General features: G+C 33.3%; 1 long non-coding RNA gene and 3 pseudogenes across 1 annotated transcript; 3 read left to right on the top strand and 1 right to left on the bottom strand.

Annotated features, from left to right (window-relative positions):
- Nucleotides 1-3,092: 3,092 nt before the first annotated feature.
- On the top strand, nucleotides 3,093-8,479 carry LOC120199545 (annotated as a pseudogene).
- A 2,303-nt stretch (nucleotides 8,480-10,782) lies between these two features.
- Nucleotides 10,783-14,628, top strand: LOC120199543 (annotated as a pseudogene).
- A 258-nt stretch (nucleotides 14,629-14,886) lies between these two features.
- Nucleotides 14,887-17,520, bottom strand: LOC120199429 (annotated as a pseudogene).
- Nucleotides 17,521-21,604: 4,084 nt separating this feature from the next.
- LOC120199546 lies at nucleotides 21,605-22,336 on the top strand. The gene is made up of 3 exons (XR_005523466.1): nucleotides 21,605-21,772; nucleotides 21,871-21,940; nucleotides 22,256-22,336. It is a non-coding gene; the product is annotated as an uncharacterized LOC120199546 (long non-coding RNA).
- Nucleotides 22,337-22,357: the final 21 nt, after the last annotated feature.

Genomic DNA, 22,357 nt, shown 5'->3' on the forward strand with positions numbered 1-22,357 from the left:
CTTATATAGTGTTCGACCACTTCTAGGGTTTATTGAGGTTGATTGATTGATTTTGGTTCAAATTGATATTATGAAGGTTAAAAAAAGAAGTTGAATTCATGCTTAAAATTGAATGGAAATCAAACTTTATTGTACTAGAGTTATTTGGCCATACAAGGAAAATAGGGGGAAATTTTTGTAAAATTTTCTATGGTCTAGAATTAGTATTAAAAGTGTTCTATATGTTTTGGATATTAATTTGGATCAATCTGGAGCCTTGAGAAAATAGAAGGGTGAATTTACAAGTTTTGAGAATTTTGGGATATTATTGCATCAATGTGATAGTTGAAGTACTCAAGGTTGAATTTTAATATTACTATTCTGGAGATTTTTTTAATATGCTGATTTTTGGAGTTTGATTTCATGTTGGGAGCAATTTACAAGTTTATGAAAGTAAGTGATTGAAATTGAAAAGTCTAAGAAAATTTAGGTTGAAATTTCAAGTTTTTGAATGTTAAAGTATTGATTTGAGTATTTTGTTAAGGTGCTGGTTTTTTTCAGTATTTAAGGTAAAATGATCACAATAGTGAAAGGTTTTTTTCAGTATTTAAGGTAAAATAATCACATAAAATATTTTATTTTTATAGACTTTTATATTATTTAAATTTAGATTATGTTAGTTCGATATTAACATATAGTTAAATATTTTATGTTATTATATGACGTTGTCAGTTCACGATAATCGAGCAATCTGAAAGGAAAAGGAAAAGCATGCGAGTAAAGAATTAGTATATAAAGGGTCGGTAGTGAGGGAAATGAGAGTGCATTTTATTTATTTAATTATTATGATCGATGACGACTTACAATAAGTCAATCTCATTTTATTTTCAAGTATGATTTATAACTTTTAATTATTAATGATTTCTATAATATTTTCAATAAGTTTTATGAGTGATTTAGGGTATGAACTGCCCAAGTATGCTTTGTATGATAATGAATTTTAAAGGTTTATGATCTTCAAACGTTGATTAATTAATGATTCTATTATGATATATAAGTCCATTGTATATTGCATTGAGAGTCGTAGGAACATTTGACATGTCGATAAATTGAGTAACTTTCAGTTAAGTTATGTTACATTCGTGTACATTATAATTTGTACCGTTAGTGCTCATGTTATGATTGCACTTAGAGTGCATTATATGTTTCAGTTAAGATTGGTATTGTGATGTGCACAGTGCGCACCTTGTGTTCTCATAAATATGTATTGGGCTATGAAAATGAATATGAAAATTATGAATGACGTCAATTTAACAAAAAGCATGATATGATTATTTTATCTGATATTATTTATTATGTTTTTTTATGAAATCATAAATTAAGATGAATTTTAGGTTACAATGAAGAAATTGGCTTGAATAAGTCGGTTTGCAAGTTAATGTTTTATTTAAATTATTTTATTTATATTTATGATATTTTCATGTTTTATCTCATCTTTGCTTATTATTATCTCACTAAGTTATACTTAGGGCTTGATTTTATAAATGTGTTTTTATTGTATCTACTCATTTTAAGATTGAAATATATTTGAATTCATTAAGTGGTTTTAGTGGTGAGGAGAAGCTTTTTTATCTTTAGATTGTTGGATCATCTTTTTAAAATTATTTTTCTTTCTATGAGTTCTAAATTCGAATAATTATGTCGGGATATGAAATTGAATTTATCGTTTCATTCTTGAAAATCAAAAGACATAAATATAAAATAAGTGTTCAAACTATATTGTTTTTCACGAATAAGTACAAAAAGTATTTCTTGAATCATCATAATATATAATATTACAAACATTACTCTTTTATGTGCTTGTACTGTCAACGATATTAATTTCCTTCGTTAAATAATATGTTTTTAATCTTAAAATTTTGAACTTTTTATTTAAAAAATATAAATACTATTAAAAAAAATTCCCCTACCCGCATCTCCCTCCCCCCTACACCTCTCCTTCCCCTATTTCCGTGATATTTCCATGGCCAAACGACCGGAGATGACAACAGTTGGAGTAAATGGAACTAAAATAAGATATTTTAAGAGTTTTGGAGTTTTTTCCTAAAATAAAATATTTTTTAAGTTTTTAAATAAATTTCCAAAGTTATTAGATTATGACACATATAACTTAACGGAGGAAATTAATGTCGTTGATGACTTGGCCACCTAAAATGATAATGTTTATAATATTCGATACCAAGACCAGTTAAAAAATATTTTGTACACCTAAATATAATTTGAACACTTATTTTATATTTAATTATATAAATATCTACTCCAAGCCCACGAGACTAAACATTGAGCTTTCTCTAATACTTTTTAGGCTCACATAAAAAATACTCTCTTTGCGTATCTTTCCATAGTGAATGTTGTTTATCAACTTATCCATGGAGAAACTAACTTCTAACTCTTTAATTAAACCTTTGGGGTGCGTTTGGTTCACGGAATGTAAGATTATCAGTGGGAATAAAAGATTACCAGGGAATAGGATTATTGGAAATGTTGTATTTTGTGTTTGGTTGGTTTAGCAGGAATTTAAGATTATCGTGTTTGATTAAAGGATTGGAATGTATATTTGACCAAATTGTTATTATTATATATTTGTATAATATTACAAATTGTAAAATATTTATATAATTTTTTTACAAAATTAAAAATATAAAAAAGGTTTAATGAAAGAGTAATTTTTTTAACCCCTGAATTTCATATAAAATTTTAATTATAGACTTTTTTTATAAATCTAAAATAATTTAAAGATAAATTTATAATTTAACATTCGTAGAATTTTTATTATTCAATGACAGAAGAAATATATTTTTTTAAAAAAATAAAACTTTAAGGGCATTTTAGTCCAAAACGTCAGTAATATTACAATACCTAAGGGAAGAGAGGTAATGACATTCCCGATAATATATCTCAAAAATATACTATTGATAATAAAACATTACCGAAAATGAAATTCCGACAAATTAAACATAAAAATATTTAAAAAAAAAACCCATTAACACAAACAAACAAAAAAAAAGCGCCTTTTCATTGTTGACATCTCGATTAAATCTTTTGTGCTCACATTAACACGTTTCAGGCCATCTAACCCATACCTTCTTCCTCCATTTGGTGCTCACATCCAACTACCGTTAGGGTTTCTGCGTTCGAAACACGGAATCAATGGCGTCGTTCGGGTCCCTCAAGTTCGCAATATTCGATAGGGAAGAGAAAAAACAGTTCCGTCTTCTCGTCTCTTCCAAATTCAGTATCCTTATTATTGTTACGTTTGAATCTAACAAAACACTTACGCATCATTTGAGCTCACTTCATTTTAAATTCTCAATCTGAATCTCAGGCAGTACCAAGCTCACATTCGCGGCCTCAACGCCTACGACCGCCACAAGAAGTTCTTAAACGATTACGGTAGAGTTTCCTTAATTGAGTTTCTTGTAGCGACTGATGCTTTGGCAATATTTCATGTATAATATCCATTTTTCCTTGATCTGTTATAATCTTCTAACATGCTCGCTGCACTATTTGTTGCTTCGTTAATTGGGAAATAGACATGAAAGGAATTATGCAAATAGTTAGCGCTTCATTTGTTTACATCATTGTGTTCTAAAACAAGTGAATGATGGCAGTCTTGATTCTTCTCCTTTGAGAATGGTAGGTTACAGTCAGCCACACATTTTAGTTTCAATGCGAAGACGAGTCTTGTATCCGGGTTTTGATTCACGTTTCAGCTGCATCTTGTCTTTATTTTAGGGTTATAGTTATTTTTCCTCCCTCATCTTTTGGGTGTCAAATGTTTGCTTTGATCACCGTTTTGCAGTTGGCTTTTATGGAAAAGAAATATCTAAGATGTGAAGTTGCCAGTTAAAACAGATCATGATACCCTGAAGGAGGGATATCGGTATGCTTTTGTTGTTTGTATTAGTGGACTTGCACCTGCACGTCTCTATTTTACTCTATAATTAGTGCTTACATTCTTCCAAGTGTTTCTATTTTTGTTTTATACATTCTCTTCGAGTGTTCCAGTATTCCATGTGTGTGTTATAATAGTGCTATTTAATATGTTTATATTACCTAGAAATCTTCAAATTTGAATGAAACTTTTAACTGTTCTTAATCAGTGGAACTTGAACACCATTGAATTGAAGAGAACAGACATGATAAGGTCTATTTGTCTTGCTTTGTTATTGTTTCCTTTTCAGGCACAAATGGAAAAGTATGTCTAGGTAACTTTAGATGTAGATGCATGGGTGAGTTTATTATCAGATATTAAAAATTAATTATATGATTGTAGAAGACAAGTGGATTCAGAGCCGATTGAGTAGCTTGAAAAATATTCATGAAGTGGATTTATGTTCTTGACAAAGCTCTTTTTTCAAACACGTGACTGATTGTTAAATGGTACCAAGCTTTGAGCTTTTCTTTTTTTCCTCTTCACATTTAACTATTGCTGAAGCTTTATACGTTCCGAGGAAGATGATATGAATCCATCTTGGGAGCAGAAGCTGGTGAAGCGTTACTATGATAAGCTTTTTAAAGAGTATCCTTAGCTATTTTAATTTCTTGCTTATTTTGGGGTATTGAAAATCTAAAATCTCAATATATATATGAGTGCTCCGTATCCTCTTATTTCCTATGACTTTCTTCTTCACAGATCTCAATTGGAAAGTTGAGTCAGGCAGTGACAACTCTATCTACTAAGGAATTCATGATCACTATGGTCTGTAGAAATTTAGACAGCTAGTGGATAAATGAACACATTGGCGAGTTTCTTCAGCTTTAATTTCAATAAAAAATAGCTGTGACTTGTTATTTGTTCCCTTAAGCTCATTAAGATACTGCGTAGCTGACATGTCACAGTATAAGAGTGGTAAGGTGCGTTGCTACTTATATTTGTTAGATAGATGTTTTAAGGAACCTGTCTATTTCATGATATTCATTTCATACTTGTTATGGAAACGAATTCACTAATGCTTTGAGACTTTTACATACTAATTTAAACCAATCTGAAAAATTGAGAGCAGGAAATTGTCTCTTGTTTGGTCTAGCTCTAAATTTATTGTGATAGCGTCAAGAGAAACCTTATATTGAAAATGAAAATGCAGATCCTTAGTTATCTTCTGTTCCATCTTTATTCTTTATCACTATCATACAAAGGTCCATATTATCCTCTTTAGATTGCTATTTCAATTTTAATCCTATTCCACTTTGATGTTTGTAGATTGGTTTGAGTGGCGAACAGAGAAGGAAGTTATATCTGGCAAAGGTAATAGATTTTTTTCATTGTTGATGTTGACTGCTCTTATTATACTGATTGGTATGATAAATACATTTCATTTTGGTTGACACTTGACATTAATTTAACTAGTTGTTTTGGAATCTTATCTTTTGCATTTTTCCAGAATTACATTCATATTCCAGTCTGCCTTGCGCATATCAGAAAGCTATGCAATGTCATGAATTTGACAAAAGATGAATATATATGCTATAGTTAATCCGCAAAACTTTTTGGGCAATTTATTTACCAAGATTAGGTGGGAGAACTTGGTAGTGATGATAAAGAAGGGGTAAAATTCAGGCACTATCATGTACACCAAAAGTGGTTAAAATTTGAGGGCTAAGACCTTGCAAGATGCAACGGAATCTGTTTTGGCAATTGCTGAACTTGTCTCACTGAAATTTTCCGTTGTACAAGTAACTGATCAATAAGATAGATTAGAGGTGTGTATTAGAAATGTCCTAAAAACAGCAAGGAAATTTTTACTCCCCTAACCACCCCATATTTCATTGATTATTTTCTATTAAATTTAGCTTAACAATTGTTTTCTATCATATGATGCTCGTTAAGTGACAATGGTACGTAAGTATGTAATTTATATTTATTCTTTTCTATCAGGACAGTTTATATGTGGTAATAAGCACTGCAATGAAAGATGGCTTAGCAAGCTACGAGGCAAGTGTTTGTACTTTGTAATAACCATTTGCCATTTTACTAGAAATCATCTTTACTAGGATATGAATTTTTGCATGGTTGAGTAATATTTTTATGTGGAACTGCTACCTCATCTTTTAATAACATTAAAGATGTTGTGGAGGGATGCGGAGTTCCTTTCTAAATGCTGAAAAATTTTGTTAAGACGAGATTATCTTTGTGTGCAAATATTAAGGTGATGTGGACTATTCACTTTTCTTGGATAAAATTTTCAGGTAAACTTTTCCTATTTTGAGGCTGGAGAAAACAAGCAAGCCCTTGTAAAATTGGTAACCTGTGAAAGGTATGTAGTGATATCTTATTTTTCTCGTTTTGCAATTTGCTCTCTTTCAATATCTCCTGCTCGCTGTTGGGTCAGAACCTTCTTTATCATCTAGCAAGTTTGTGCACAAATCTTTGATAACTTTCAGTATTCTATGATTACTTCCTTTCCTCTAATTTCTGTCTTGTACTGAGTTTAGGCTCCATGGATAAAATTTGCTGGAGTACCGTTGAATCCATTGACAGTTGTTTTTTTTCATTCTCATTTACCTAGTCGACTTATAAAAGTTCAAAAAACATAACAGACGTGAAGTGAGACAAAAATGTTCTCATTTGAATGGATACATGGATGTGTGGGTTGAGAGTTTAGAGGATGAACTGTAACAATGTGTAAATCCTAGTCAATGTGAATAATAGATGACCTGGAAGAATGCTTTATTTTTGTTGTAAATCCTACTCTACAGCTTTGTTTTCAGATATGGATTAAAACCTATTTGAATAAGTTACTATAATTTATCTTAGGATACATAACCGTATTGTTGGACAAGGCACAACTTTGATCTTATAGCTGTATAATATCAACTCTCTTGTCATCAAGCTCTGTAGAAAGATCTGTTATAGAACATTTTCTAACATTTTGTTTGATATGTATGAAACTCATGCTCAATTCTTAGGTCCTTGACTGCTTTTTTTTTGGTTGACTGTTTGAAATAGATGCGCTGAGAAGCTTCATTACAAAAAATGGAAGGGAAGGAATTAGACAGAAAGCAGAAAAAGGATACAAAAGAAAAAGGTGTCAACTTGAGCCCAAAAATCTTTTCACTAGGAATTTGTTCTCCATTAATTGGAGGAGGATGGTGTCTCAGTTCACCTTTCATATTTGTTTAGTTGAATCTTGTATTATGTTCAGGACCAAGACAAAGATGATATAGATGAGGAGTATGAGAGGAGCAGAGAAGAGAAAAGGTTTGGAGTTGCAATCCATGTCCTCCACATTTTCATAAGTTATTGCTTACCTTCTACAACATGCATACCATTATTGTTACTCTAATTCCCCACACCCCAGAGCAAGTCACCCCCTCCCAAGATAGACCCAATTGGTAGAACTTCAACTGTCAGGAATCAAGCCACATCCAGGGTGTAGAAAGTGGGTTTGGAAAAGAGAATTTACTGATGTTCTCTTATTTTCTACATTTTGAAAGAGTAAAAGAAAGCCTATATATAATAGGTCGAATACAACAGAGCTTAGAAGTCCTATACATTAAACTTCTAAGATCTAAGAGAGTACCTCAACCTAATTATTCTGCTAAGTATTATCTACTAAGAGTTCAAATACAACTTAACTACTAACCATGTTGTATGGATAGTACATATCTACAGGCTAGGAGGGTTGATAAATTAGTTATCTGTTGTTCTATCCTTACTAGTAGTAATGTTTTATATCGAGAAAAGAGAGTAGTAAGCTGCTTGAAATAAGTTAGATGAGTCGATGTGGTTGTTGGCGAACTGGCCCTGGCAAGTTTTGAGAACCATGTTCTTTCCTAGGCAAAAATTCATACCCCGGATTAGTTTAGGTTTTAAGCTAAAAAGGATCCAATCAGGTTTGATGAGTGGTGTGATTACTGATAATATGGCTCTGCCAATCTCAGCCTAGCTGGGGCTATCAGTGGCACCCATAGGCCATCTATTTGACCATTAGATGTTTACAGTTTTTGGTACACCTTCATAATTAAGATACGTTTATCATTGCTTTTACAATTAATTTCCCCTTTTATTTCCAGATAAAACGGCATCTTCAGCTGTCAATCAGGAAGCGACTACGACGATGATTTGATAAGTACCTTGAGGGCATGTTTCCATGATTGTTTGTGAGACCCAGCTGAATGAGTGAAGCCTTTTATAGTAATCCTTTTCTGTGCCGACACCATTGTGTTTACCAAGCGAGATGCTGATATATGGCCTTGTTCTTTCTGCTGCTGAGCCTGTAAATGATACTGATAAACATAGGACTGATAAGCATGATACGTAGTTTGTATTTTTGTCAGATGAGCTTTTTGACGTAAACTGGAGATTTTCTTAACGTATGTATTTTAGGTATAATGATTGGACTTAATGTTACCGCAAATGAGGTGGTGGTTGGCTTAATCTTGTTTTCATTTTCAGTAGAATAATTAAAGAAAGAGGGAAACTAGGGTCATTCTTTTATATGCAAGCCATAGCGTGACGTTCAACTACTAGTCTAATGAAAGGTTTTGGACCGTGGTGGTTTCGTTTTCAATTTCCTCACTGAATATTATAACGCGACTTTTTTATTTTATTTTTTTAGTGAGTAAATTATAAATTTAACTACCAATCTCTTTAAATATTATTTTATTTCCGTTGTGCAGTGGAAAGTGGTGCTTATGGTGGACTACCAATCTCTTTAAATATTATTTTATTTCCGTTGTGCAGTGGAAAGTGGTGCATTATGGGGAGTATATGATAGGATTTTTATAATTATCCACTTCATTGGCAGCTAACCAGAAACTAAAAACTAAGAGAGGGAGATTCTAGTTTGGTTTTTGAGGGTAACGTGTAACGCATGGCGAGGTAAGAAGTCAGCTGATAAGGATAAAGAAACTGTTACTCTCTACAAATTCAACAACAACAAAATCTTATTCCAATACGCAATGAGATAAGGGGAGGTAATAGTAGGTTGTCCCTAACGTATGGTTGTTAGCAATTTTCGTAGAAGACCTCCGTCAGTCAGAAAATTAAAAATAAAGTAATTGTTCCTTAATGCACATGTTTTGTTACCTTGGGCGAATACAAGAAAAAGACGTAAACACATCGAAGAATTGAGTTGACGATGGCTTGGCAATTGGCAAAAGTTAAAAAGAATGGAGAGTACATTAAAAAAAAGAAAAAGAAAAGAAAATGAAGAGTGACGTGGCGAGATCTAAATAAACGGACCCGTTTTGTGCTATCCTGATCACGACATGTTGTCTGTGCGACGATTTCCATTTCCACTCTCTTTCCTCTTATTAATATGAATAAGTACATGCATTATTCGTTTAAAGATATTTTTTAATTATTTGATATTAAAGTCTCGTATCTTTTATCTTAAGAAATAATTATAATTTATTTGATGATTCGTACCATTCTATTTTTTATTCCCTTTTAATTAAAAACATAAATTGAAAATAACAATAATAATAGTAATGCGATAAATAAAATTTTATCTTGGACTGTCTCTGTACCTAAATAAATACTTTGGAATCCTAACCCAACCCTAATTCTGGTCTTCCCATTTTTCAAACATTTTCTTTGATCCATGCCTATCTGGCCATGACATACCATAATAAGGTTAAAAGAACTAGGTTTAGCCGTCCACATATTTTATTAACTTGGTCTGGAGTGACGAGTCCTAAACTTGCTGTCCAATTAAGAAATATAAATGTCAATTAAAATTTTTCTTGGCTCTGCAAAAAGTTGCTTTAGGGAAAATATCAGTTGATAATGGCTTCTCAACTATATTCGCATGGTTAAAATTATATATTTTAAATTATATAAAAACAATCAGTTTCTGAAAATAGTTTAAAATCAGAAAAAAGAAAAAGAAAAAAAAGAGTGGAGTGCATAGGTGACAATGGGGAGTACTTGGCTTGCTTTGCTTCGACTGCCTACCCGTTTGCTCACATCCATCACTTTTCTATATTATGGTTAAATTATGTAATTTACTCAATTATTATTTTATTTATGTTTCAGTCATTTAATTGTTATTTAAAATTGTTATTAAAAATATTTTAATTTTATTTTGATTATTTACGTTAAAATTTAACGGAATTATTAATATGATATTTTTTATTTCAATAGTGACATGTCATTATCTTACGATAACCACACAACAATTATATTAAATTTTAATAACAATTGACCAAAATAAAATCAAAACGTAACGTTAATAATAATTTTAAAAAGTATAATTGAAAAATCAAAACAAAATTAAAATGGTAATTGAATAATTAATCACATGGCTTATCCTATATTTATTTATCATTATCATTACAACTAATGACCTTCATCTTCATCCCACCACTTTTCTATTTACTTTATCTTAGTTAATTATCTTAAAATATTTAATTATTAATTATACGATCATAAATAAAGTTTGTATGGTTAGGTTTATACTTTTCTCTAATCGACTTATATATTTTGATTTTAAATCTTTTAATATGATTAGATTTATGATTTAATTTTTATATTTAATCTAATATAATTTATCCTTCTTTTTTTGAACAATATTATTTCTTTTTTGACAGTACAAACATATATACTGTAAAATAAATTAATTTATTTTATTAGATTTAGGAATATTGATTTAAAGTTGAAATTTAAAATTCGACATTAAAATTTGTTTTTATAGACGACGTTTAAATTTAAAGGAATTATATAAATAATTTTTAACGGACACTACTTAAATTTTACACATATAAACGTAATTATTAAGTTAGAATACTTGTATTCCTCTGTCTATGTTTTGGTTGCAGAGTGAGAGCAAAGCTGAGCCGATCTCCTCGACCTTTGCTTCTTCCAATCCAGTTTTTACTGTAAGTTCATGTTTATCCTATCTCTAAAGATCTTTTTAAACCCCCTTTTTTTTTTACCATATTTCCGTTTTTTTTTGGTTGATCTGTGGGAGTTTGTTCTCTGGTTGATGAGAAAATTCAAGGGAAGAACATGATTAGTATGACTTGTGGGGTGGAATTAGAGAGGCCCAGATGCAAAATTAGAAATTTAGTTACTCGTTTGTATTTAGTCCGCTGGATGTTAATTTCTGCTCTCTGAATTTTGAATAAGATTTCGCGTGCATTTTCGAGCTGCTAAATTTGAGCGTTGAATTTCGAATTGATGGAAGGAAACCTCCTCCGCCTTCATTTCAACACGATTTTAAAATTTTTCCTTCCGTAATTTACTAATGTTGTTTATACTATTATGTGTGTGATTCATGTTTACTCTCTCTTTTTCTTTTGTGTGTGTGTGTGAAGGTTGATGAAAGTCATTAGATTTGCATATAACTTATGTTATAGTAGATGATGGTGAGAAGTTGAGATCATTGTTGATTTTCTGTTTTATCTCATAAGGAAAATTCTATGTTTGGGCTATTTAGCTCTCTAGATTGTAACCTCAGAATTCAAGAATAAGGTGTGAGCAATGCCGGCAAAACCTGGGCATGATCGGCAGATAGGCCATGGTGATCAAAGGGTGTTGCAGTCTACTCCATACTCTGAACCCTGGTGGAAAGGAGTTGGGACTAACCCCTTTGGTGAATCTGCCTCTAAGTCACCTTCTGTAGAACAAGTAAATGGTTCATGGCAAATGTAGCTGTAGATTTGCGGGATCATAGTGTCTTGGGCAATGAAGGTAATTCCAGTAAAGAGAATCTAATCAATGTAGGATCATTATGTGATTTCTCATATTTTTAAAGATGGAATACTGCTTTTTATGTAAAAGACCACAAGACATCAGCTTTTGGACTAGGTAAAGTCTGTGATTTGGTGTTGGACTTTTTTTTTACCTTAATCACTTATTGGTCCGTGAATCAGCCTTCATTCTTTACACGCTGGTAATAGGTTATGATTCTACAAATGGAAGGAAGCATGCATTGTTTTCTTCAAACTAATGTCTATTTTTCTTTTGGTTCTCTGTCATTCATAATTCATTTACCTATTTAGTGTTTCAAGTAATCGAAATTTGTTTAGAAATTGGTTAAGAGGATGTGATCATGTCTCACAATTAGAAAACGGGGAAATGGAAAGACAAAATTTAAGGACAAAGTAATTTTCTAAGCACACATTGGATATAACTAGGACGAATGATGCTTCATGTTAATATGCCTTCTTATTTTACTATGATCTCTAGTAACGAGTCATTACCAATAGGTTACTTCCCTGGTATAGGCTCTTGGCTTGCTGTTCTCTTCCAACTTGTGTGCATTCTAAAACTTACTAGATATACTGGAGGCCTTTTAACCTCTCTTCACCCCCTGGATTCCTCAACAGGGTTAGTGTTTTGGGTTGTGAAGATTGTCCTTAGGTGTTGATTTTTAGATCACATGTGCTGTCTTTGGCTGTTGAGGACTGTAAAAGCCATTTAATCTAGGTTACAATAGCTGCCATCTGGGAATGATAAACTAGCGTCATATAAATATTTGGTCCTTGCTTGAAATTGAGGCATACAAACCATTTGTTTTATTCACTGGTTGTTGATGATATCTTAGAATTTTTATCAGATGGGAGAAATGGACAAGATCACCAACATCTCAAGCATGTTCCTTCTGCAACACCCTTTACTTTGGGTGAACACCGTGAACGTAATTCTCAAATGGAACTAGTTGGTCACACAATTGTAAGGCGTCCTCTCTCACACATTAGCACATGCACATCACCCGCCACATACATTTATGTACAAAGCAGCACTTCATGAATGCATCAGCATGCATCCATCTGTGTGTTTTTGCACTCAACCTACACATTTTGTGCTCTTTGAATGTGTATGAATTTACGTTGATTTTCTCTTTGAATGTGGAAGAAACCTTGCTTCATACTTTCAGGTCTTGACATCATATCCTTATTCAGATCCTCAGCATGGTGGAATACTGACTCCTTCTGGGCCACAAATTATGGTATGATCCAAGTTTTGTTACGGGTAAATATATTGGAGAACAGGAAGAAAAACAATACAGTGATTATCATTTGCAGTAGATAGGGGTATCTGGTTGCTAGAGAATAGATTCTTTCGAGTATAATTTGAATAAGACAATGTGACTTGTCTCCTTTTGCCTGTTATAAATCGTATCACTTTAAAAATAGGTTGCCAGAAAATAGATTCTTTTGAGCTATAATTTGTATTCTTTGACAGAAGTTTTTACAATGTTGATGCTTGTATTTAGGATTGTGGTTAATTTGCTTTGTATAATGCTCTGCCACACCGTGGGAACAAGTAGTGCTTAAAAAGTTCATAGAAAATAAGTTAATCCTTCTTTTTTCTTTTTTCCATGAGATCAAAATGACCTTACTGTTAGTTATTTAAAATTTATTTGCTAATTATTCACAGTTTGTTTACAAATAGCTGAAGAGCAATTTTACATCCGAGTGATCCAACCATCATTGAACCTTTTTCCTTTACTTTCATTTACCAGAAGTACAAGTACTTTGGCATGGTAGTTGGTCATTGTTTGGAACTCTTACTTTAGGAAGTTATTTCATGTACACGAGCTTCATGTGTTTTCACTAATGAGAATACAGGTTATGAACTAATGAACTTTATGCATTCTATTGCAAACCTTATTCAGGTGCCACCACATCTATACGGAATGCATCATGCTAGAATGCCTTTGCCTCTTCAAATGGAAGAGGAGCCTGTCTATGTAAATGCGAAGCAGTATCATGGCATTTTGAGGAGAAGGCAGATACGTGCCAAGGCAGAGCTTGAAAAGAAGGCCGTTAAAGTTAGAAAGGTAGTTTTGGTATTGTTTTAGGTTTTTCCCTTTTTATTGTTTAGTGGTGCCTGGAAGAAATGTACAGCATAGGAAGGTTGACACTCAATTCTATTGCCATTGACTACAGCCATACCTTCATGAGTCCCGACATCTACATGCTATGAGAAGGGCTAGGGGTTGTGGAGGTCGTTTTCTTAATACAAAAAAGCTGGCTGATGATGTTACTAGTCCCACCTCAGGAAAGGGCATGAATTCGGGTGAAAATGTTTTAATCAAATCAGCCATCTTTTCTGGGTCCGAGTGTGCATCTGCCACTGGTGCTGGAAATATGAATTCCTTCTTTGGTCAGCGAGAAGGAAATTGTGCAAGGGTTATCGCGAACGGGAACGGGGCACGACATGGGGCCCTTTCTATCAATGAAATTCCTCCTCGAGGTGGGTAATCCTCGCCAGCATGCTTGGCGATTGTTATTTGTCATTGCATGAGAGAATGGGTCATTATTTGTTTGTATCTAATGGGGGTCTTCTTGTATATAGGCAGCACTGGAGGTATTCGGCCCTTCGATCTTGGGTGGCGGTGGAATCCCTCTCAGGCAATTCATTCTTGGCTTTGGTTACTGATGGCTAAGGGGGTTATGAGAAGATATGCGGTCTTTGGTTTCATCTTCACTTTGGTAAAATGGTTTGAACTTTAACATGCCTCCCTTGGACCCTTTTGTAAAATGATGAAAAAATGGTAGGTTTGTATGTACCGAGTAGCAACGGTTGTGAATGTGCGCAAACATTATTAAGTTGAGTGTGTATAAGGGCGTGGAGACGTGTAAGAGCTTTAAACTCCTCCAGCAGTGTGGCCTTAATAATGTAAATGGTCTCTTGTTTCTCTCTATGTTTTCTATCAAGGATTCTATTTACAAATGTTGGTTTTTCTCCCATTATTTCCCGTTTCTGCTCGTAAAGGAGAGTTTTCCTTTCCTCTTTTTTTTTTAACAAAAAGGGGAAAAAAGTAATGTTTGTGGGGGATTAGATATCATATCCCCAGTGATGAAATATTCCATGATCAAAATGAGGGTGAAACACAGCCTCCGTAAAACTGTATGTTAGAAGCATAACAAATTGTAGGCAGGTCCTTGAAATTAATGAAATACCCAGTTACCTACACCGATATCGGTAGCATAAACTTACATCGTTTCGTTTAACTTAATTCTTCAGGTATTATACTGACATTACCAGGCAGCATTCCTAAGTTAATACAGACAGAAAGCTCATTCAACTAAAATTAATCAAAAGCACTTCCTATGAACAATAGAAGGACCGGTCTCATCATAATCTGCCTTGGTTACATGCTGATTTGTGGAAACACCACTTTAGCAAGAATTGCACCTCCCACCCATGCCGAATACATTGCCAAATTCTCTGGCATATATTCTGGAGGCTGCACAATCGGAAAACTCAGAAAGCTTAAGACGATCGACAAGAAAGCTAGGTCTACACAATTAGACTGATAATATTCATTACCTTCACAAGACAGGGACGGATAGCTGATGAGCAGAGGCTTGCTTCTTTCTGGAACCTAGATTCAAAACCTGGATTAAGCATGGCAAAACGTAACAGCCATGAAGCAACGAAAATATTATCATAATACGAACTACACCCATATTTGCATCCAAATTTCTAATACAACACTTGTGTTGTAGCCATGAGTATTTATGTACTATTTGGTACTTCCCAATTAAATACTTTCGCTTCTGTTACACAATTTGGTAACTATAGGCGTCAGCTTTGTAAATGCAGCAGATATATCGGTAACATCTACAAAGTCGGCACGTTCGATAAGTTGTGCGACAGAAACCGATTAGCTTAGGTGCTTATTGAAACAAAACAGAACTCATGTACTAAATCGAACATTGATACCAAACTTGGATATCAAATAGTGCATCAACCCTTTAACATATTATTGATAACTGACATGTAAGAATCCAGAAATAGAGCTCTTCATCATTTGAAGTTGCAAGGATCATAGGATATGATTCTCACCTGTCATAGATGTAGTCCCACCACAAAGAACCGTATTTTCTAGCAGCTGCTTCTGGCTCTCAGAAGAAACTGTTGCAACACTACGAACAAGCTGCTCAACAATTCCATGAGCTTCTAGACCCAATATGGATGGTTGGAACAATGCCTCACCAACAGTATATTTTCTCTTCCAATTCTTATCACCTGAACAGTCATTTGAAGAGCAATCAGAAACATACCAACTCAGAGATCCCAACTGCGCAAGACTTCCCGAAAATAAGCTAGTAGGAGAAATGTACAGCCAGATTAAGGGTGAATAAACTCAATTCAACTTGAAAATATCAGGAAAAAGTCAAATTTCGAGTCAATTGAATCGAGTTATTTGATTTTTCAAATCAACTTGAATAAGCTTTTGGTTTTTTTAGTTAGAGTCAAGATGAACTTTTACAATTCAATATCCGAAAACTGATTAACAAATTGGTGTATATACTCACTCATTGTATCACTGTCAATTTTGAAAATGAGCAAATCAGTCCCTCACAACAAAAAATTCAAAATAATCTTCAAACTTTAAAAAACAATTATAAAAATCTATCCATATATATATATATATATATATAAATAAATAAAACGTAAGAAGCACGTAAATATATAAAAATAGATAAATTTGTGAAAGTAGCAAGATTATAGAAATATTTTAAGATGTGGAGCACAATACTAAAATGACTGACTATAGAGCCAAAAGAGCAGATATGATGGAGAGGGGTTTCCTCAGTTCACTTTGATAAGCTCATTACATAGTAGTGCTCTTACCATGTTCTAACAATTCAAATTTGTATTACCTTCTGGAATTAACAGCCAAATTCAGTAGAAACCGACGTAGTTATTAGTACATGCAGATATAGGACATAGAACTGATGATAACAGATCATGAACTATTCATCTCTCACAAAATCCAAAGCCATACGCATCTCATATTTCAATTTTAGTCGTTTTATTTTATCTTTCTCTCTCCCAGCCTTTCGTTTTGTATTATACAGCGTATAAAGATACCCCACTTCTTTTCTCAAGTATAATATGCAAATTTTATATCCAAACTCTATGTCAATATTCACACACTTAGGTCTACAATTAGATTTAAGGATTAGGTCAAAATCAGAAACCTAAACAAGGGAGGACAGAGAGCATACAAGGAAAAAGACAAACCTGTCCATCAGGAAGGTATGTTCCACGTCTCACATGTTCTAAGCATTCTGTCATAAGCAACTTCATCCTCAGCACAACATGCAAATTGCTCTTTTAGTTTCTCAGCATCAGAGATGCTGAGGTTCACAATAGGATTTGATTTACCCAGTTCTTGAGCAGTAACTTTGTTAAATCACTACCTCCGACTTCAAATCTTCTAGAGGCAATGTGTTGGACAGCACCTTCAAGTACCGCAGCTATGTCTGTTGATAGAAGTCCAATTCACATGGCAGAACAATCATTAATAACAAAAAGCATTTGCAGGCTTGCAGCTTAAAGCCAATTGAAGGTAACTCCTGACATCATCCGCAGCTAACTTCCAACTCTATGCCGTAAATAAACACTTGACCAGCTAAATTCTTATGCATTTGAAAAAGAACTTGAAAGACAGCTTCATGCTGGTCATATTTCCATTTATATGAGCCAAATTCATATTTCCATTTGCAGACATCAGTGCTAGCATCAATATCACCAACACCCCTTTCAGATGCAGGGTGGCCTGTACTCATAGGAACGCCTTCTTTTCCTGCTTCATCTTCCAGCCATCACTCTCTCCTTCCAAGCTACATTCCCCATTCCAGGTGAACCAAACTCCCTCACGGGATCCAACCCTAATATTCCTGCAAGGAATTCAATGTTTATATCAATTAGCCATAAGAGCATATAAAGGGAAGATGGATTTCATTTGTGCAATTAATTATGCCAGCCTGTAACAAAGAGGGTGAATCTTTTTTCCACCAACAGCCCGGAGATGCCATAGAAATCCGCTCAGTGATTCAGCAGATAACTCACCAGACACCTACAATATGTCAGTGGGGAAAGGAAAGTTCCAATCCATCATTCCATGAATAATTACAAAAAACAACAGCTTATAGACTTACCTCCTGCCCATTGGTGAGCAGGGGAAGATGGGTTATGAGAACCTCTTTATCATAGTTTGGAGCACTAACATCCTCCCCTCTTGCATAAGTTGCATGCCAGCTCAACATTCTTTCTGAATTTTCTGCTTCTGATTTTGGTTTTGTTTTCTGAAGAGTAATTAAAATCACTAGCATCGTCATCTGCATCATCACCCTCTTCTCTACTCCGAGGATAGCAGGACTACCTGAACATAGAAAGATGAAAAAAATAGTGATGAATATATTGGAAAAGTACAATAATGGGAAAATCTGTTCAATACTGGTGTAATAAGAAGTTCTTACAAATAAAAAAAAAATCTCACAAATGTAATACTATATATATATGGACGTTCTGAGAACCATGTGTACATCTAGTGGGATACAAATTTTAAATTACCTTTGTGCCTCTTGTATCTGGTTTTGCATTGAGGGCATGACTGATTCCCATCCTTCCTTTCATATTCATAGCGGACGGCAGACAGGAAATGCACATACTCACAAGCAATGAATTGGATCACCATCCACATTCTTTCCAACAGTATCACCACAGATTGGCATACCTGGCCACCAAGATTCTTCATGGGCTTTCCCTGATCAATCAAAGGTAAAAAATCACAGTCAGCGACAGATATGCACACCTCCAGCAATCCAGATAAAAATCTAGCCGATATGCCTAACTATAAGTAAGGACATATCTCAAGTATAGAGACATCATTCGAGCTGTAATAACTAGGTTATGATTTCATATGAAGTGAGTAAACCATTTGCAAACAAGTGCACTTGAACTACTTTTTTAAAAATGGAACCTAATGCAATTAATCCAATATGTGGCTAATTTTCTCTTATCATCAATTTCCCAATCAATAAGGCAACTGAAAATTACAGAACTGTGAATAATTCTTGCAATACATACTCCAATATCTCCTGATTCCATTGTCACCGCCTTTGTCAGTTGGGAACAATGGATCCAAACTGTTTCTTGATTATCAACAAGATGTGTGCATGCCTTTATTTGCCAAATCTGAAAATAAATAAATAACAAGAAACAAAGCTTATCATTCACTAGCTAGAACTGCAAAAAACCCAAAGCACTTCTCACCAAATAAACCTAAATAAAAACTGTAACAAAAATCTCGTTGTTAGATATAAATTTATTAACAAGATGTCACTTGATTTTAAAATTATCAATTTTAAAATATATGTGCGTAAGATTTTTATAATATATCTTGAAGTAGAGTGGCATTTCCTTAAAAGATTATGAGTGATGATCAAAATAAGGATGAACTACCTATTTGTGTCACCCTCCTGTTTTTTAATTTCATTTTAGTTATTCAATTATTATATTTTTTAAAAATTATGCCTAATTATGTTTTGATTTTGTTTTAATCATCCGTAGTTAAAATTTAATGGTGATACTGGCATGTCATCATAAGAAAATGTTACGTCAATATTAAAAATAATTAAAAATATCACATCAATATCGTTGTTAATTTTTAATAACTATGACCAAAACAGAAAATTAAGTAATGTGAGTGGCCAAATAGGTAATTACCCTTAAAATTAATACTTTATGTTAATGATAATGACTAAATTGAAAGTATTCTAAAAATTAATGATTTTATTGAAAGATTTTCTTTATGAGATTGTAAATAATTAAAAAAATATTAGACGAGTCTACCCTGTGTATTTTCCGATGTGGCTATTCCTATCTCGTCTGGTTACCTCTAGGGTTGAACAAAACTCGCCTCGACTCGAAAAATTGATTTTTTTCAACTCGAAAAAATTTCAGGTTCAAATCGAGTTGTAAAACGCAACTCAATAACTCTAAATTTTAGTAATAAATAAGAGAAAGCCTACCTCTCCCTCTAGATAACTTGCTGCTAAGGTTGAAGAAAGGATAAAAGATACTATTTTCCTTGGAAAAAAATGGAATTATTCAAGGGATCTAATTAAAATAGGGGTAAACTTTAAAAATATCATTACGACAATAACAACACCTTGATCATTTTGAGATAATTTAGTGTATTTTTTGAGTTTACCCTCAAAATAAAGAGACACATCACTAACGGATTGATTCAAATAAACAGTTGATATCGTTTAAGTAAGGTCTCAGGTTGAGTCATTGTATATGTAAAAAAAATCATTGGGAGATTACACACCAAAATAAGTATACGACGCGAATCGATTCGAATTAACAAAACCCTAAATACACCAAATAATTAACAAGACAAAGCCTGCTCCTTAGGTACCTATCTATTACAGGAAGCTATATCATACATGTAAACTATACCTGCAATAGCTACAACCTTTTGCTACTGCTCACTAAACCAAAGCACGATGTTGAGATTTCACAACCACAAAAATAACGCATTAAGAAAACCTTGCACATCAAATTGATATTCAAACTAGAAAATATTCCAAATTAATTATTGAGAATTTTATGAATAGATTATTCATTTGCATACCCTTTATCTTGGACATAATTGTTAATTCAAATTTAACATGAAATATATGAATCAAATTTTTAACATAGTGTTACCCACATATCATTTTTTTAACACGTTAAATAAGTGCCAGTTTGATATAGCTTTTGAAAAGTGGCTTTTAAAAGCGTTGTAGAAAACGAACTTTAAGAGTGTCGTATAAAGTACAGTTTAAAATTTAATTGTTTGAGATTGCTATCAAAGAGTGAGTTTGAAAAGATAAAATGTCTATTATAGACATTATATTATAAATTAAATATAGTATTTAAATTATTTACAGTTATATACATATATGAATCATATCAATTTAAACAATTAAAAAATTGCCTATCGGGAAAGAATTGTTGGGCCCAAAATTGAAATGGCATGTTTAAGACAAAATTGGCCCAATAGGCATGCAGATAAAAAATTAGTCCATTAGGTCATTTTAAAATTAATTTGGGATTTACGACAAATGTTACAGTGCAGGGTAGGGTAAACTCGTCACGCTCACATAACAGGTTTTTTCAAATAATATTTTTATTTAAATTTCTTACATCGAAGTGATGAGTTCCAATAAAAAATATATTCTATTAAAACTCGTCATACCTATTTAGCCAGTTTCAAGTTACTATAACAATGTCGTTTCTCAAAATAAAATATCTGACTTCGTCATACCTATTTAGCCAGTTTCAAGTTACTGTAACAAATGTCGTAATTCTCAAAATAAAATATCTGACTTCATATTGAGTTAAAATAGTCTGCCTACGGTACTGGGCCAAAATTGCCCAGGTTTAAAGGCAACGGCCGCTCTATCTAGAACTCAGTCCACTTCTGTGTGTGGTTCAGGTTCTTTCCATAACTGAAAACCCACCATCATCTTCCTTCTTTGATAGTAATTTTTTTTCTCACAGTGCTTTCTTGGCAACTCTAAGCTTCATTCCCACAAGAATCGAATCTCGATCACTCTAATCTCTAAAACCAATCTCAAAACCTCAATTTTCCCACCAAACCCAACAACGTATCATTCCTTTTGTATCTAAAAAACACCAACAACTCCACCGTTTTAAACCAAAACTCTGTATCCGAAAGCTTGGTATCAAAATGCCGAAGAAGCTTTCGATGAAGGTGAGGAAGATGACCCAATTTCAGAGTTGAGCTATCTTGACCCGGAGACCGATCCTCTAGTGTTACAGAGTGGGAGATGGATTTTGCTCGAGGCCAATTCTGAATATTAGAGGGAAGAATATGGGAACTCGTTGTATGTGATAGTTCGCTTTCACTTCAATATACCAAGTATTTCCCCAACAATGTTATCAATAGCATCACTTTGAAAGATGCACTTGTGACCATAAGTGAGGATTTACGTGTACCTTGCCAGAAAAAGTTCGGTTCTTCAGGTAAAGTTTTACTGATTTCTTGTAACTTACTTAATATTCCCTATTGTTGATTAGCGTAATGAACTAGCATAATCGGCTTATGTTTTGTTGGATTATAGGTCACAAATGCAAATCATAATCACGAAGGCACGTAAAGAGCTTGGCATAAAGCCAGTTCCAAGCAAACGGGTGAGTTTTGAGTTTTGCATCTTGCGGTTTCTTACAAGTTACAGATTTTAGCTATAAAGCTCAGTTTTCAGCTTCTAGTTGCAAATATGAAAAATCAAAGGTGTAAATATAAAGCATTCAATAAACGGTTGGTAAACAGTTCGTCTATTTAGCTAAGTATGAACAAAATTTTTATATTATTTAATAATGAACAAACATATGTATGTTCAGTTCGTTTATGTCACAAACAAGTTTATTTATCGATTCGTTTATTGGGTTCATTTAAACCCCTAACGAAAAATCCATATTCATATGTTTGATGTTAGTCTTTTTCAGTCTATCACTGTTACTTTGGTTGGAAGAACGTTATGAGAGTGTATATATGCGCCATCCGGTTTTTAAAAAGGTTCCAAGCCACTTTTGGCATTAGATAACCTT

The sequence above is a fragment of the Hibiscus syriacus genome, unplaced genomic scaffold, assembly GCF_006381635.1.
Source record: "Hibiscus syriacus cultivar Baekdansim isolate YM2019G1 unplaced genomic scaffold, ASM638163v2 tig00005459_pilon, whole genome shotgun sequence".
In the NCBI taxonomy this organism is placed as follows: domain Eukaryota; kingdom Viridiplantae; phylum Streptophyta; class Magnoliopsida; order Malvales; family Malvaceae; genus Hibiscus; species Hibiscus syriacus.